The sequence below is a fragment of the Cheilinus undulatus genome, linkage group 20, assembly GCF_018320785.1.
Source record: "Cheilinus undulatus linkage group 20, ASM1832078v1, whole genome shotgun sequence".
In the NCBI taxonomy this organism is placed as follows: Eukaryota; Metazoa; Chordata; class Actinopteri; order Labriformes; family Labridae; genus Cheilinus; species Cheilinus undulatus.
The window spans coordinates 3,330,739-3,345,292 of NC_054884.1; positions in this window are offsets into that span (position 1 = coordinate 3,330,739).

A 14,554-nucleotide genomic window follows, 5' to 3' on the forward strand; every position below is an offset into this window, starting at 1 on the left:
TTAAGAAGTCAAGGCAGGTGAGCCAATAGTTTTGGCAATATAGTGTATCTGAGGTAATGCAATTCCCAACTTGACATACACGTGTCTTGACACTTGACTTAATAAATGCATATTGATTCCAAATATCTGTAACCGATCACATCCACTCCAACTATTACAGACAGGCTCAAGAAAAAACTGGAAGAAAAAGTGAGAAGAAAGAGAGCAGAGTTGTGGAAAAGTGGTTTCATTCTTCATTAAGACAACGCTCCAGCTCACACTGAGCTTAGAGTCTGGGTCAGGAGTTAAGAATGACAGAGGGTGTGAGACGGAAGAAGACCGACTGCACTGATCTGATCAGTGAAGACCTGAATGCAGCGCTGTGTTGATGCAGAAGAGGAGACTGAAGGAGAGAGGTACTGAAAAATGTTTAGGTCTCATGTTTTAGTCTCATTTTTCAATAGCCATACTTGTATGCTACTCCCACAGTCTGATTTTGGACGTGTCCTCGTCCCTCACTACAGTTAAAAGGAACCCCGCATGATCAGAGAAGTTCACCTTGTTGGATAGATGTTTGTATCTCTCATGTATATTGAACTAAAAAAACTCACTAGATATAGGCATTTTGAGTAATTAGAGTTCATAAAGTCACCAAGAGGACGCCATGTTTTGGTCCGCGCTGGTACTGTGACGTCACTAGTGCTCCTCGCTGTTGCTATAGTAACCGCTGTTTCAGACTGGCAGCCAGTGTTAGGGCTGCATCTCAGAGACTCTGCACGCACTGAGAATTTAAGATTTGACATCTCTTCTGTTTTTTCCATGCACCACAAGCGGTTATCAGTCAAACTAGACAGGAAAATGATAAATACAGAGCCATATTTACCTTGTTGTAGCAAATATTTACGTCCACATCGGTAGAATATGTTTGAAATTTGTTTCTTGATTAACCAGATTAAGGCCACGAGCTAAAATGCGTCTGTTTGATAAGGTTGTTCCCCGAACTTCTAATATTTATGAAGCTTTCTGTTTCCACGTGGTTCAAAATGTTGCAGGTAAAGATAAACACAGTACAAAAGCACTTCCAAAGTAAAAACCCACTTTAGCATTTCTTTGGAGAAACTCCCTTCATTTGTGCACAATGCTTTTATTTTGAAAAGCTCCTGGCACACTTCCACTGTACACTGAATCAGCCACTTGTAGGTTTGTTGAGGTAACATTTAGGAGGGATGACAGAGCTTTGACAGACGAAACCAACACGCAGCAAACTCGTGTCTGGTATGAAAGCTGTTATGGCAGCAACAGCAGCAAGCAGCAAAACATACTGCCAGTCTGAAACGGCGGTTACTATAGTAACGGCGAAGAGCGCTAGTGGCGTCACAGTACCGTCGCGGACCAAAACATGGCGGCCTCCTGCTGAGTTTATATGCTCGAACTTTCTCAAAATGCAGATATCTAGTGATTTTTTTAGTTTAATATACATGAGAGATACAAATAAAATATCTATCCAACAAGTTTTTGTCTGATCATGCAATCTTTCAAAGCATGCTGTCTGGACTTTAGCTTGTCATCTGACTACTCAAAAGGCTTTCACCACTGGTCTTACCTATGCATTCACACCCTTTTACTCCACATTCTCACACTGAATTGGCCATCAGTATTTAAAAGCCACCAGCACAGCAGAGGGAGCAAAGCATAGACTGTAGAAAGAATTGGACAAAGCCTGTGTGACGTCAGCGTCTGCTTACATTAGGCGGACTCAAACAGCTTTTAAAGCCAACCTGTGGAGGTTTCCATATTTGGAATCACTATCTAAACTGAACTTTGGATCAACCTAACGGCCCACCCACTATGCGTGACTTCCTGTCAGCCTGCTAGCTAGCATTCTGGTTGACAGAAACGTAGCTATCTGTCAATCAAATGAGACGCACCAATCAGGGCAGAGTGAGGTTTTTCCGGAATATAATCTAAACCATGTGGTACAAAAAAATGTACCCCCCGTACAGTGAGAGCACATGAAGACACTAGCTAATGAGACAGCTTTGGTTTTATGAACCAGGCTGTAAACCAGTTTATTTCTAGTGTAAAAACCGGCTGTTTAACAGGTGTCCAGACGGGACTTCCAGTGTTCCTGCAGCCAGCCTCAAGTGGACACTCGTGGTATTGCAATATTTTGCATTTCTGCATTGGCTTCATTTTTCAGGATCAGAGGTTGCTGCTTGGAGCAAAGTGGTGTGCAGTGTTTTACCCAAGGACACATCAGCATGTGACTGCAGGATCAAACCAACAACCTTCCTATTGCAGGACAACCTACTCTACCCACTGATCCACAGTCGCCCTACGTTATCAGCCATAAAATTAAAGCGTGGTTGTCACATACATGATAATTAAAGCATGAATGGTACAGCTTGGCTGCACGAAGGGGCAGGGGTTAGTGCCGCTGTCGCACAGCTAGAAGGTTCCTGGTTCACTTCTGGGTCAGGACAGAGTTTACAATGCAGAGTTTGCATGTTCTCCCCAGATACTCCGGCTTCCTCCCATCACCAAAGACATGCTTGTTAGGTTAATTGATCACTCTCAATTGGCCGTAGGTGTGAGTGTGCATGGTTGTCTCTATATGTCAGCCCTAACTGACTGGCGCCCATTCTAGGGTGTTCCTGCCTCTCGCCCCTTGACAGTTGGGATAGGCTCCAGCCCCCCGTGACCCCCAATGGGATAAGCAGTATGGACAATGCATGGATGGATGGTAAGATAGCTGGCATTCACCTTTAGCATTCCCATCACATTGGCACACTGATGGCACAGGATGCTGTGCAGACTGTCCACCCCTCTTTTGCAGACTCTGGAGATCAATGTCTTGCTCAAGGCGCTTCAACATGTGGACTCCAGAAGCCGAGGGGGCCCCCCATACATCCACAGCCACCTATTCAGGCTCCATCCTCTCCTTAGACTGAAATCTGCTTCTCTGGCTGCTAAACGGTTTACAATGTGCATTAGTGAGGTACTTTAATTGTTTAACCGCTCTGCTGAGCAGGTATGGTGCTACGGACTTATTAAGCAGGATTCATGGAGCTGTTAAGAGCCAGTGGTAACAGTGAAAGCCATAAAACTGAAGTTAACTGAGGCTTTAATGCCACATACACTCAGAGGAGATGGCAGCCTTTGGTGATACTTCCCTGTTAGCTTGCTATCAAACACCCTCACATATGCATGGCTGTTTGATTGCTTGGACTCTTCTGAAGTGAGTTTTTATGCTTGGTATCAGTCTACACGTTACAGCATGGCACTGTTATATAAGAGCCAACATTTGATCAACAGCTTCCTGTTATAACAGCCTCTGCAACATAAATCCTCCGATTTCCTCAAACTGTACCAACAAGGGAAAATTGAGAAAGTTGCAGTAGATGTGTTTAGCTCTAGACAGCAATTCTCAGCTCCAGGGGGATCCATTATCACACTCATTGCTGCTGCAGGAAACAGAGCAGGGCTGCACTGACGGAGGTCTGTGAGGAAGAAATCCGTCTTTGTGAAATGAAGATAGCTCTGGATAGATCGCTGCAGCAGCTAACAGGATGTATAGACCTCGGTGTTGCAAGGCCATTTATCCTGTTACATGATTCCCCTCACCTTGCTCTAAATTTTCAGCTCACATAATGAGGAAAGGGAGCTCGTGAGTAGTTTTCCTGTCAGGGGGATCATTGATCTCCTCTAATCTTCAAAGTAAAAGCTCCAGTCAGGGTTATTAAGTGCACAATCACATTTAATGACCCTGGTGACACATTGATCAGCCAAGTCAGACTTCTGAAGAGGAATACACACCTAAGATCATCTTTACCTCGCCCTTTAATGCTGTCATGATAACTTAAAGAAAAAACCTTTCATGCAATCCAGAAGGCTGTGCAATGGCACGACAAATAGTGACGTTAATTTAGCTGTTTTTCAGCGGCTTAGCTGTTTTATTGATCGAGTGATGCATCCAAAACAACAAAGAGAAAGATCAGAGCAGAGCCATCTGTCACGCTCTGAGGCCGAGCTTTAAAGGATGAAGAGACACCAGGGGTTACACAGACATGCAGCCCATTCACAATCCAGACCCCCTCACTCACTCCTTCAGCTTTATGCTCCAGCCTGATGCTACAGCTGTTTCAATTATTTTTCTCTCATTAGTCTGTGTTCAGTAGTCCATGATGACTGGGTGAAAACAAAACTTCAGAAATTTATGAACCATAAATCCTACATTGGAGGAAGTTTGGCCCAACCAGGACTCTACAAGACATTTTAGAGCTGAAAAGTCTGACTGTATTATTATTGGGTTCTGATGTTCAGATTATTATTAATTCATGCCACTTTTAGACCTCTTTTCGTCATTGGTTCAGCCCACTTTTAAAACGTGTGTCAAAAATTCAAGTGATTTTTGCCTCTTTGAACAGATTCTTGCCACTTTAACCTACTTTTGCTACTTTCTAACCCCTTTTCACTATTATAGAAGCCCATTTCTGCAAATTGCTGCCACTTCAAATCCATTTTTTTAAAGTTTTTGCATTTTTTTCCCATGTAATCCTTGTGTTTACACTGTTTAACTGCATTTCACCATTTTCTGCCATTTTTACCTCCGCCAAGGAGGTCATGTGATTGGGTGGGTTTGTTAGTTAGTTTGTTTGTTGGCAACATAACTCAAAAAGTTGTGGACGAATTTTCATGAAATTTTCAGGAATCTTTTTCCTTGCTTAGTTCATTTTTGCAACTTTTTTTTTTTGCCATTTTGAACAGATTGTTCCCAGTTATTGCATGTTTTGATAACCCAATTTTTTTCACACTTTTTAGCTACTTTCACCATTATTTCTGCCATTTCTTAAAAATCTTTTTTCCTCCCTTAGCCATTTCTTGCAACTTTTTTGCCATTTTCAACCAATTTTTTTTTCCAGTTTTTGACTTTTTCTGCCTCTGTAGTCCAATTATTTACACATTCAACTGCTTTTCATCATTTTTCTGACAGTTTTTAAAATCTTTGCTCTTTTCTTAGCACATTTTTGCAACTTTTTTTCCAATTTTGATCAATTTACCTTCCAGTTTTTGCATTTTTTGCCTCTGTAAACCAGTTGTTGACAATTTTAATGGCTTTTCACTGTTTTTCTGCCATTTTTAGAAATCCTTTTTCCTTTTTGTAGCACATTTTTGCAATTTCTTTTTAGCCACTTTGAACAGATTGTTCCCAGGTTTTACATGTTTTTGTTTCTGTAACCCAACTGTTGACACTTTTTAGCTGCTTTCACAATTTTTTTCTACCATTTAAAAAAAAATCTTTTTTCCTCTCATAGCCATTTTGTGCAACTTTTTTTTTCCATTTTCAACATATTTTTTTTGGTGCCTCTGTAATTTAATTATTTACACATTCAACTGCTTTTCATCATTTTTCTGACAGTTTTTAAAATCTTTGCTCTTTTCTTAGCACATTTTTGCAATTTTTTGCCATTTCCAATTTTGACCAATTTACTTTCCAGTTTTTGCATTTTTTTTGCCTCTGTAACCCAATTGTTGACACTTTTTAACTGCTTTTCACCATTTTCTCTGTCATTTAAAAAAAAAAATCCTCTCTTAGCCAAATTTTGCTACTTTTTTGCCATTTTCAACCTATTTCTTTCCTGTTTTTGCATTTTTTCTGCCTCTGTTACCTGATTGTTGACGCTATTTAACTGCATTTCAACATTTTTTAGCCTTTTAAAAAATGTTTCCTTTCTTAGCCCTTTTTTGCAACTTTTTCTGCACTTTGAACAGATATTTCCCAGTTTTGCATGTCTTTGCTTCTGTAACCCCATTGTTGACACTTTTTTACTTCTTTTCGCCATTTTTTCTGTCATTTTTCCTCATTTTTTCCTTAGTCCATTGTTTCAACTGTATAGCTACCTTTCTCCACTCTTTTCCACTTTTAGCCAATTTCCTGCTTTTCTGTCCATTTTTGTAATAATCAAATTAATTTTCTCTTAGTTATTTGAGTTCATTTGACTTTATTCTCTTGCATCCTGGCGTTTGGTCACATAACGGCTTAGCCGTTAAGTCTGACTTAAATTTCCAAAGGGTTTAAATCAGTTTACCCATCCCTATCATTTAACATTACCACAAAAAAGACAATTTTGTTTGAAGAAAAGGGCTCATGCATTTTGACAAAAGACTAATCTGTGCTACAAATTAAATGAATAGATAAATAAAAATGTGATTTTGTTGCTTTGATAGTAGTGGTGAATATTCAGGTTAAATATGAAAACAGAGTAACTTTTCAGTGGACCATGTTTTTCTGATCTCCATGTGCCCCTGACCTGGCAGGGTCCAAGTAAACTCTCCCCTTTATCCCCATCAGAAGTGGCTCAAACCCTTACTCAGGTAGAAGATCAGGAAAAGAAAACAATGACTTAAAATATCTGCAGGTGAAATGATGTAAAATAAATGCTTACAGCAAGAAAACTTCTGATCAGTTCAGTAAATTTACTGGAATAATGTCGATGCACACAAATGTAATTTTTAATAGTTCTCTGGTTAAATTAACATTTGATTGTACTGTTTATTTCCACTCTAATTCAACACTTAGTGTTGTGCAGGCAGTATTTTACTCTACAATAAATAACGAGAGTATCAGACGTAATGCTAATGGAAATACTGGCTCAGGCCGACTTGTACGTCTGAATTCAGGACTTTTACTTAGAAATAAAGTTATTTTAAGATGTGGTTATAAGACTTAAGATCTCTTCATTCTTCAGATCACAGATTTAATCTCAACTGTTTATCCCCTCAGAAATAAAGGGAACCCACGGTCTAATTACAACTCACATAAAACGTCAGTTTTATTTCTCACCTTATAGGATAAATCTATCTTAATTTTAAAATATGTAGTTCTAGCTGTGATATTTAATTTCTAAAATGTTATGGAGCCATGGCCACCAGCCTACACAACCTCAGTTTTAGATTTGATGTAAAACAAACCAAAAATGAATGATTATCTTTGTTTTTATATAGAAATACTCTGCTGGATTTCAAATATCCACCAAATGACCAACATGAAGTTTTTCAATAAGAAATAGAAAATGAACTCAAAGAAAGAATCAGAGATCCATGTTGGATTTTTTAGTCACATTTTAACAAAACCTCTGCAAGAGTGGCCGTTTGATATATTCAGAAAATATCTGGAATAAAATATTTGAGATTTAAGATAACACAGCTACAGTCAACTACTCTGTATTGGTGCTTTCTTAATAAATAGACGTCATAATTCTAACAAATGTTTCAGTTTATTTACATTTCATAACTAACAGCTGGCTTTTATGCCACTGCGATGTTCAGACTGAGTGATGCAGATGCAGCAGGGATGCAGCCCTGCTGCACAATCCACAATCCCATCAAGTACCAGAATAATCCCCTCCCCCTTTCCTTCTCCACCTTTCAAAAAATGTGTGCTACAACAAGCCATTCTCGGGTTTTCCCCTCATGATGTCATGTGGGGGGTTGGCCCCGCCCCCAGGTTCGGTTGGCCCTCCTCACTTGGAAGAAAGTTCCGCCCTCCTCTCAGCTGGCAGCCAGAGAGCCACATCCATTTCCTGAGAGGGGCGGAGTCAGCTCAACATTTGAAGCCACAGACACAGAAACAGCTCGTTCTGAGCAGGGCTGAAACAGAGGAGTTTCTAGACATGAGACCAATAGAAACCTGTCGTAAAGGGGTAAAATATGTGACCTTTAACTCCTTAATGCTCTGCAGAATGAATGGGCACAAATTCCCACTTTAAAATGTCATAGAAAGCCTTCCAAGAAGAGTGGAGGCTGCAAAAGGGGATCAACTCCATATGAAAGTACATACAGTGTCATTCCAGTCCCTACTGGTGTAGAAGTCCGGTGTCTGGAAACTTTTGTCCATATTGAACAAAGTAAATATTCTTTGGGTGTTCCAGTGTGCAGTAGCTTCATCCTATGCTGGATTCACACACATAAACATCCCGTTCAGTTCATTATTCAGGCCTAATTGAATTTCCCAACATGAATTTCCCTCCCTGTGGAGCGCTCCTGTCCTTCCTCTGGTAATTAGCCTCACCTTTATTCATTCAGAGTGCACACGCCAAACTTAACGGTGGGGTAGAATTCCAAAGTAACACAAGGTAGCATGAAAAATGTAGCTTCATCCCCTGCACTGATCAGTCATCAATTATTCTCATCAACAGTCACAGATCAGGCTGGGTTCATTATAATCAAACTAAATAAATAATTAAAAGCCTTGCTGAGTCAAACGTCCCTTTAATAGTGGAGGAGAGATCACTGATTAGCGTGAGCGCGGCGACTCTGTGGAGATGTCAGTGTGGGTCGTGTAAACATGAAAACTGCAGTGATGATGAACGCTGGATGATTTGGCCCTGCAGGAAGAGTGCGTGAATACAGCAGCAGACTATTTTCCTTCATTTTCATGATCCTTCCTGGTGTAGCAGACAAACAACGAGACAATCCGCCCCTCCATTCATAAAAGCCTCCATTTTTTCATCAGAACGTTTGTTTTTCATTGTTTTTCTTCCGGTCGTTGCCGTGATTCATCCCTGGGAACCTTTGATCTGCTGGCTCATCTCGATGCATTTCATTCATGAAATGCTTTGCATTGAGCATTTATGGCAAACATGGGCGTGTAGAGGATACGAGGATGATCCAGATCACGATGCATGAAGAGAACACTGAGGGCAAGTTTATGTTTCCACAGTTTAATAAAAGGGAATCCTTTTCAGCCGCTCAGTCCCACTGTTAGTTCAACCCTCACTCATGAGCAGGCACCTGATATACTTTTACATAAAGACTCACCCAGAGAGCGACCTGCACCACGGCCTTTGACTGGAGGGGCTGAAGTTGCTTTACACCAGTAATATTCTGGCTCTAGAGCCTTATGTGGCTCTTATGTGATGATTGTTTGTTCTTTTATGTCTAAATTTGAAATATTATTCCCCAGAAAACCTTTATAAAGGGAAACTATGACTTTGGAAATCATCCATTGCAAGTCACATTAATCAGTTTGAATCCCCACATTAATAAGTTTGGCTTTCATTTACAATCTTTATTTTTGTCTGTACATATCCATTGTCCTTATTTGTAGTTTTTTGCATTTTTTTTTCAAAATTTTTGCTACTTTTAATCCATTTTTACTGTTTTAAGCCCACTTTTGCCATCTCTTTTTGCCTATTTTTACTACTTTTATCCCATTTTTCCACCAATTTTTTGCCTCTTTTACCCTGCTTTTTGCTATTTGCAATTTTCCCTTTTTGACCATTTTTTGCCACATTTTGCCATTAAATGCCACTGTTTTCAGCATTTTTGCCACTCGTTGGTGCTTTATAAGCATTTTCCTCACAATTTTTCCCATTTAAATCACTTTCACACTCATTTTTTGCCATGTTTTTGCTGCTTTTTAATCATTTCCCCACATTTTTGCCCATTTTAGTCACTTTTACACTCATTTTTTGCCATGTTGTTGCTGCTTTTGTCAGTTTTTCCCACATTTTTTGCCCATTTTAGTCACTCTTACACTCATTTTTTGCCGTGTTTTTGCTGCTTTTTGAACATTTTTCCCACATTTTTGCCCATTTTAGTCACTTTTTTGCCACCTGTAACTCATTTTTTGGTAACTTCTCATCCATTTTTTTCACTCGCCGCCCTATTGTGCCACTTTTTTCCCTGTTGTTCCACTTTTCACCCACTTTTTGCCATTTTATGCCCACTTTGCCCCTTTTTTGCCCCTTGTTGCCACTTTGTTGCCCCTGTTTGACCATTATTTGCCACCTTGGACTCATTTTTATAGCCACTTTAATCACTTTTTGCCACTTTTCACCACTTACATTGTGGCTCTTGCAAAGGTGTTTTTCAACAGTTTGGTTCTTTGGTGGAGCAGGGTTAAGTAACGCTGCTGCCTGCTGAAGATCACGGCAGAAAAAGCAAACAAAACCACATTATCTCTGCAAAATAAGGAGAGATGAAATTCTGAAGTCCCCAAACCAGAAACCCTCCTCCTTCAAGATCCTGTCCATGAAAATCATGGATGAGGGTCAACAATGGTGAAGCTACCATGCACCAGGAACCTGTCTGACTGTGCCAAGAAAGCTGACACAGCTCTTACTTTGTTAGTCCGGTTCCTGTATATTCCTACATGACCCCCCAAATTGATTGTAAGCCTTCTTCAAGTCAACAAAACACATGTAGTCAGGCCCAGCAACCCTCAGGAAGCCATGCAGTGGAGAAGAGCTGGTCCACCGTCCTATGGCCCAGGTGGATTGGTGCAGCATCAGCAGAGTTAAAGATGCTGACCCAGGCTACCATAGTGGAGAGGGAGCTGAGTCAGAGGGCAAAGCTTTCAACTGACTGGTCAAGCTTTGTTCCAATCCTCACGTGGGGCCATGAGCTTTTTTTTTGGGGGGGGGGGACTGCAGACACAAGTGGCCGAAATTAGATAGCTGGAATCAGCCTTAGAGACAGGATGAGGAGCTCAGACATCAAGGAGGAGCTCGGAGTAGAACCGCTTCTCCTTTGTATTGAAAGAAGTCTGCTGAGGTTCAGCTGACCCCCTAATCTGACACCCAAACCCACCTGTCCCCTTCCAGTGTAGAGAGGCAACCTTAAGGCTGACTTGGTAGAGGGATTATTAACCGTTCTGGCCTGGGAATACCTCAGAACCCCCAAGATGTTTGCAGCTCTTTTGCATTTTTGATGGTGGTGGATAAATACAAAATTATTCTAACATGGATGCCTAAGGCCTAGCGGCTAGATCGAACCCATATGGGTGCATCAGTCCTCCATGGTTCATGCCCAGCCTGCTGCTCCTATCCAGCATGTCATCCCCCATTCTCCCCTCCTGGTCTCCCAATCTGTCTACTTAATACTGGTCAAACTGAAAACTATGCAGGGAAATCAGCGGTATGGCATGATTTTGAGTTTTTCATCGCTGCAGGTAATAAAGAAAGTGAAACAAAGGGAACTGCAGGTAGCTGAGCGACATAAACGCTGACGCAGCACCTGGGACAAGGACAGGCCTGGACTGAGCAGAGGGTTGTAGTGGACTTAGGTGAGTGGGAAAATCTAACATAAAGTAGAACTTTATTTAGCACAGAATCATGCCATGCAGAAAGGTGTGGGTAGGACCAATGGTAATGGTAATGGTGTTCATGCTCGGGGCATCCTGGCTAATCAGCATCAAAGTGGGAGGAGCCATCGATGAGAGGAGGACTATAATGACCTATCCACAGTGGATGATTTTGTGTTTCTTCAGGAATACTCCAAAGAAATGATGGTTGGATTTTACTGTTTGAGTGGAGGTTACAGTTGAGATCATCAGTTAAATGAGGTTTCTAGTTAACAGACCACGGCTTAGCTGTTTGTTTGGACTATTTATTGGAGTTGTCAGCGGAGGATAGTGTTTGAACTGCTAAATTATGGTAGTAGTTAATGGGCTAACTCATAGCTAACAGTGCTAATGTGAAGCTAAATGCTGTTATTAATATGTTAAACGTAGGCGTATGTCTTCACACAGTCATCTCCAAGATCTGGTCATGAGTAATACGTGTAAACAAGCGGGCTGTGATAGCAGGCTAACAATTGCTCTGGTCTGCTGTCAGGCTTGGTTTCTACTGTCTTGGTCTTGTATCTGGTCCAGAGCTAAAAATGGGTCCCCGGTCCTGTTTTAGCAGACATGACGCTGTATCACAGTGATTCTGTTTTGCTAAAGGCAGGTTATTGGTCACATATGGCAATGAGATGTCCAGAAGTTTTTCTGAATGGCCAAAATGCTCCAAGATGGCCACAGACAAACAAGTGCAGAAACTCTGATGTGGATAAGGACAACAATGTAGATGCCTTCCCTGATTGTAAATAGTTTATATGAGATACAGCATGCTTGTGTTGGATTCTGAGCCAGCCAAAGGCAATGATACAGCATCAGTGTGCCGATATCCAAGAGTCCACTGGGAGGAAGAAGCAGCAAGACTCCACTAACTCGACTAATCCACGTTTAATGAATCTCTCTGAAGCCTCATAGCTGCACAGTCGTTCTAGATCTGACTCACATTTCAGGGTAATAATTTTTGATGCTGGGAAGTAAAAAGTACCATAAAGTGACTTTATGTGTGTCACTTCTATTAAAGCACCTACATGGTTTAAGTTGGAGGGAAAGTGATGAATGATTACTGTTAAAACTCCATCCAAAAAAGGTCATAATTGCTATTAAGAAAAAGACTGAATATCTCTTTCAGTCTCTGAGGGCTATTTATACTCCTCTCTTTCTCTGCCCAAAGCACAAGCTACGGCTATTAGTCATGAGGACTGTCAGCCTTTAACAAGAAAATATACTTCTTTATTATTTACCAGAGCTTCTGGGAGCTTTATGAATTCTAAATAAATTACTTAAGGGACAAAAATGTTTCCAGCACTAAAGAGCGATCTTCTCTCAGAAATAAAAAACTATGGTGTCATAGGGCACGATGAGGATGAAGATGAGGAATGAGATTTCCTACCCTCCAACCCTAACCCTCCTAACATTGTGGCTATTCTCTGGTAATTAGGTGGTATTTTACTAAGTAATTTATTGGAAATAAGATGGTTATTTTCGATATAACTTGCTTGATAATCCCCAGGTCCATTCTTTATATTGGCCCACTGAATTAAAGTGAGTTCTTCCTGAATAATTCTCAAGCAATTTCTAGGGTTAAGGTAAAATAATAAACTGAGAATTTCCACAATATTAAAAGGAATTACTTGACAATTAACAAAATATCACTGTGCAATTACCAGCTTATTCTTGAGAAATTACTACACAATTATCACTAATTACTAAAAAATGACCAGGGGGAAAATATTTATATATATATATATATAATGCCTAAAAAATGTATTAGACCACCTGTCATATTTGTCTCAGAGACCATCCAGCATCATGAAGTGCTTTAATGCCAACTCTTTCATTTTCAGTGAGCTCTCCATGTTTTACCATTTTGAACAGGAATGAGGAATTTCAAACTGAATTCACTTTTTTATACCCAAATTTGAGCCTGCTCACTGGGCTTCTCTGAGCAGTCAGAAATGAATCAAGCATAACATTCAACATGGGCAGTACTTTCAGGTGCAACAGAGTCGTGATGTAAACAAGCAGCAGCAAGAGCTGGTGCAGTTATGGAGGAAGAGATTAGTGTGGATGCTGCTAAAGTGCCAGTTTTATCAGAACTTGATGACATTTCTTGGTTAAAAGAAGAACAAAGAACAGCAGTGAGTTGTTTTCTTTTTAAAAAATGACAAAAGTCGAGTACTGACATGTCTATAGTCGCCATGTTTCGCAGCTATGTCAGGTGTTTTGTTGCTCTGATTGGCCCGTAGAGATGTGACAGACAGAACGTTCATCCAAAAGCACTCCGAAATAAATTATGACACCTTTACCGCAAATGTCAAGTTATCATGATTATGCCTTCTGAAAAAATGTCAACTTTGCAGTAAAGGTGTCATAATTTAGCGAATGACACCTAATGGCAACATTCATGAAGCCCTATTCATGTTAATGACAGGTGTCATGTCATGATTATGACAGCATAATGTCAGTCTTATGAATAAAACTTCAAATAAAGTGTTACCCACTCTGGTGTGATATTGATCGCCTCCACGGCAGTGAATCACTTAAGCTGTGGATAAAAATCACTTTTTTGTAAAGAGTAGGGATCATACTCCATGTATGTAGGAATTTCCTGATGGTACTTGCAGAGCCCAGTTCCATTTAGAGCTGTGAAGTACTAACTTTCCTCCATGGCTGTCCCCCACTCCTGACCCCCAGCTGATATTCACACATCATCAGAACCACACGACTGCAAAGAACCTGCACACTATCTATTTACTATCCTTATCTCCATCTGCTGCAAAGTCTTTCTCAGTGACTGTGTTTTTATGATGATAAGTTTCTGCACATTAAGAAGATGTAAACACAACATTTATCTCCGCAGGGTTGCAACATGATGTTGCAACACAATGATGCATAACTCAGACTTGGTGGGTTTAGAAGAAAAGCTCAACAAATCCCATCCAGATTTCTCTGAATCTTGGTAAATCCTGCACAGAGCCCATTCTATAATGAATTTGCATGGAGGGTATGCTGCACAGTCATGCCCAACAACTCTGGGGAGAAGAAAGAAACAAAAAAAACCAACTTTGCATTTTTCACAGCCATGCTGCTACAGTGTTTGAGCATCACTAAGGGATTGTCTGCAATGAATGAATGCATGAGTTTTTGACATTTGACATGCAAAAATACAAGTCAAAGAGCCCGATGCCTGTAATATCATCTGAGGGATTGGCTGGTAAATGTCACAGCTCTAGATTTTATTCATGATTATATAAACATACAGCTCTAAGGAGACGTTTCCTGTCATAGTGCATGTCTGAGTAACACAGCAGCCGTGTCCAGACCTGCATAATCAAACTGCTACACACTGGTTGCTTTTCCCGTCTGCTGAATTGAACAGAGACAAAGCAGCTAACAGCAGATGGTTGGTAGCTGATGAGACTTTAATAAGTCACATTAAAGTAAAAGAGCTGC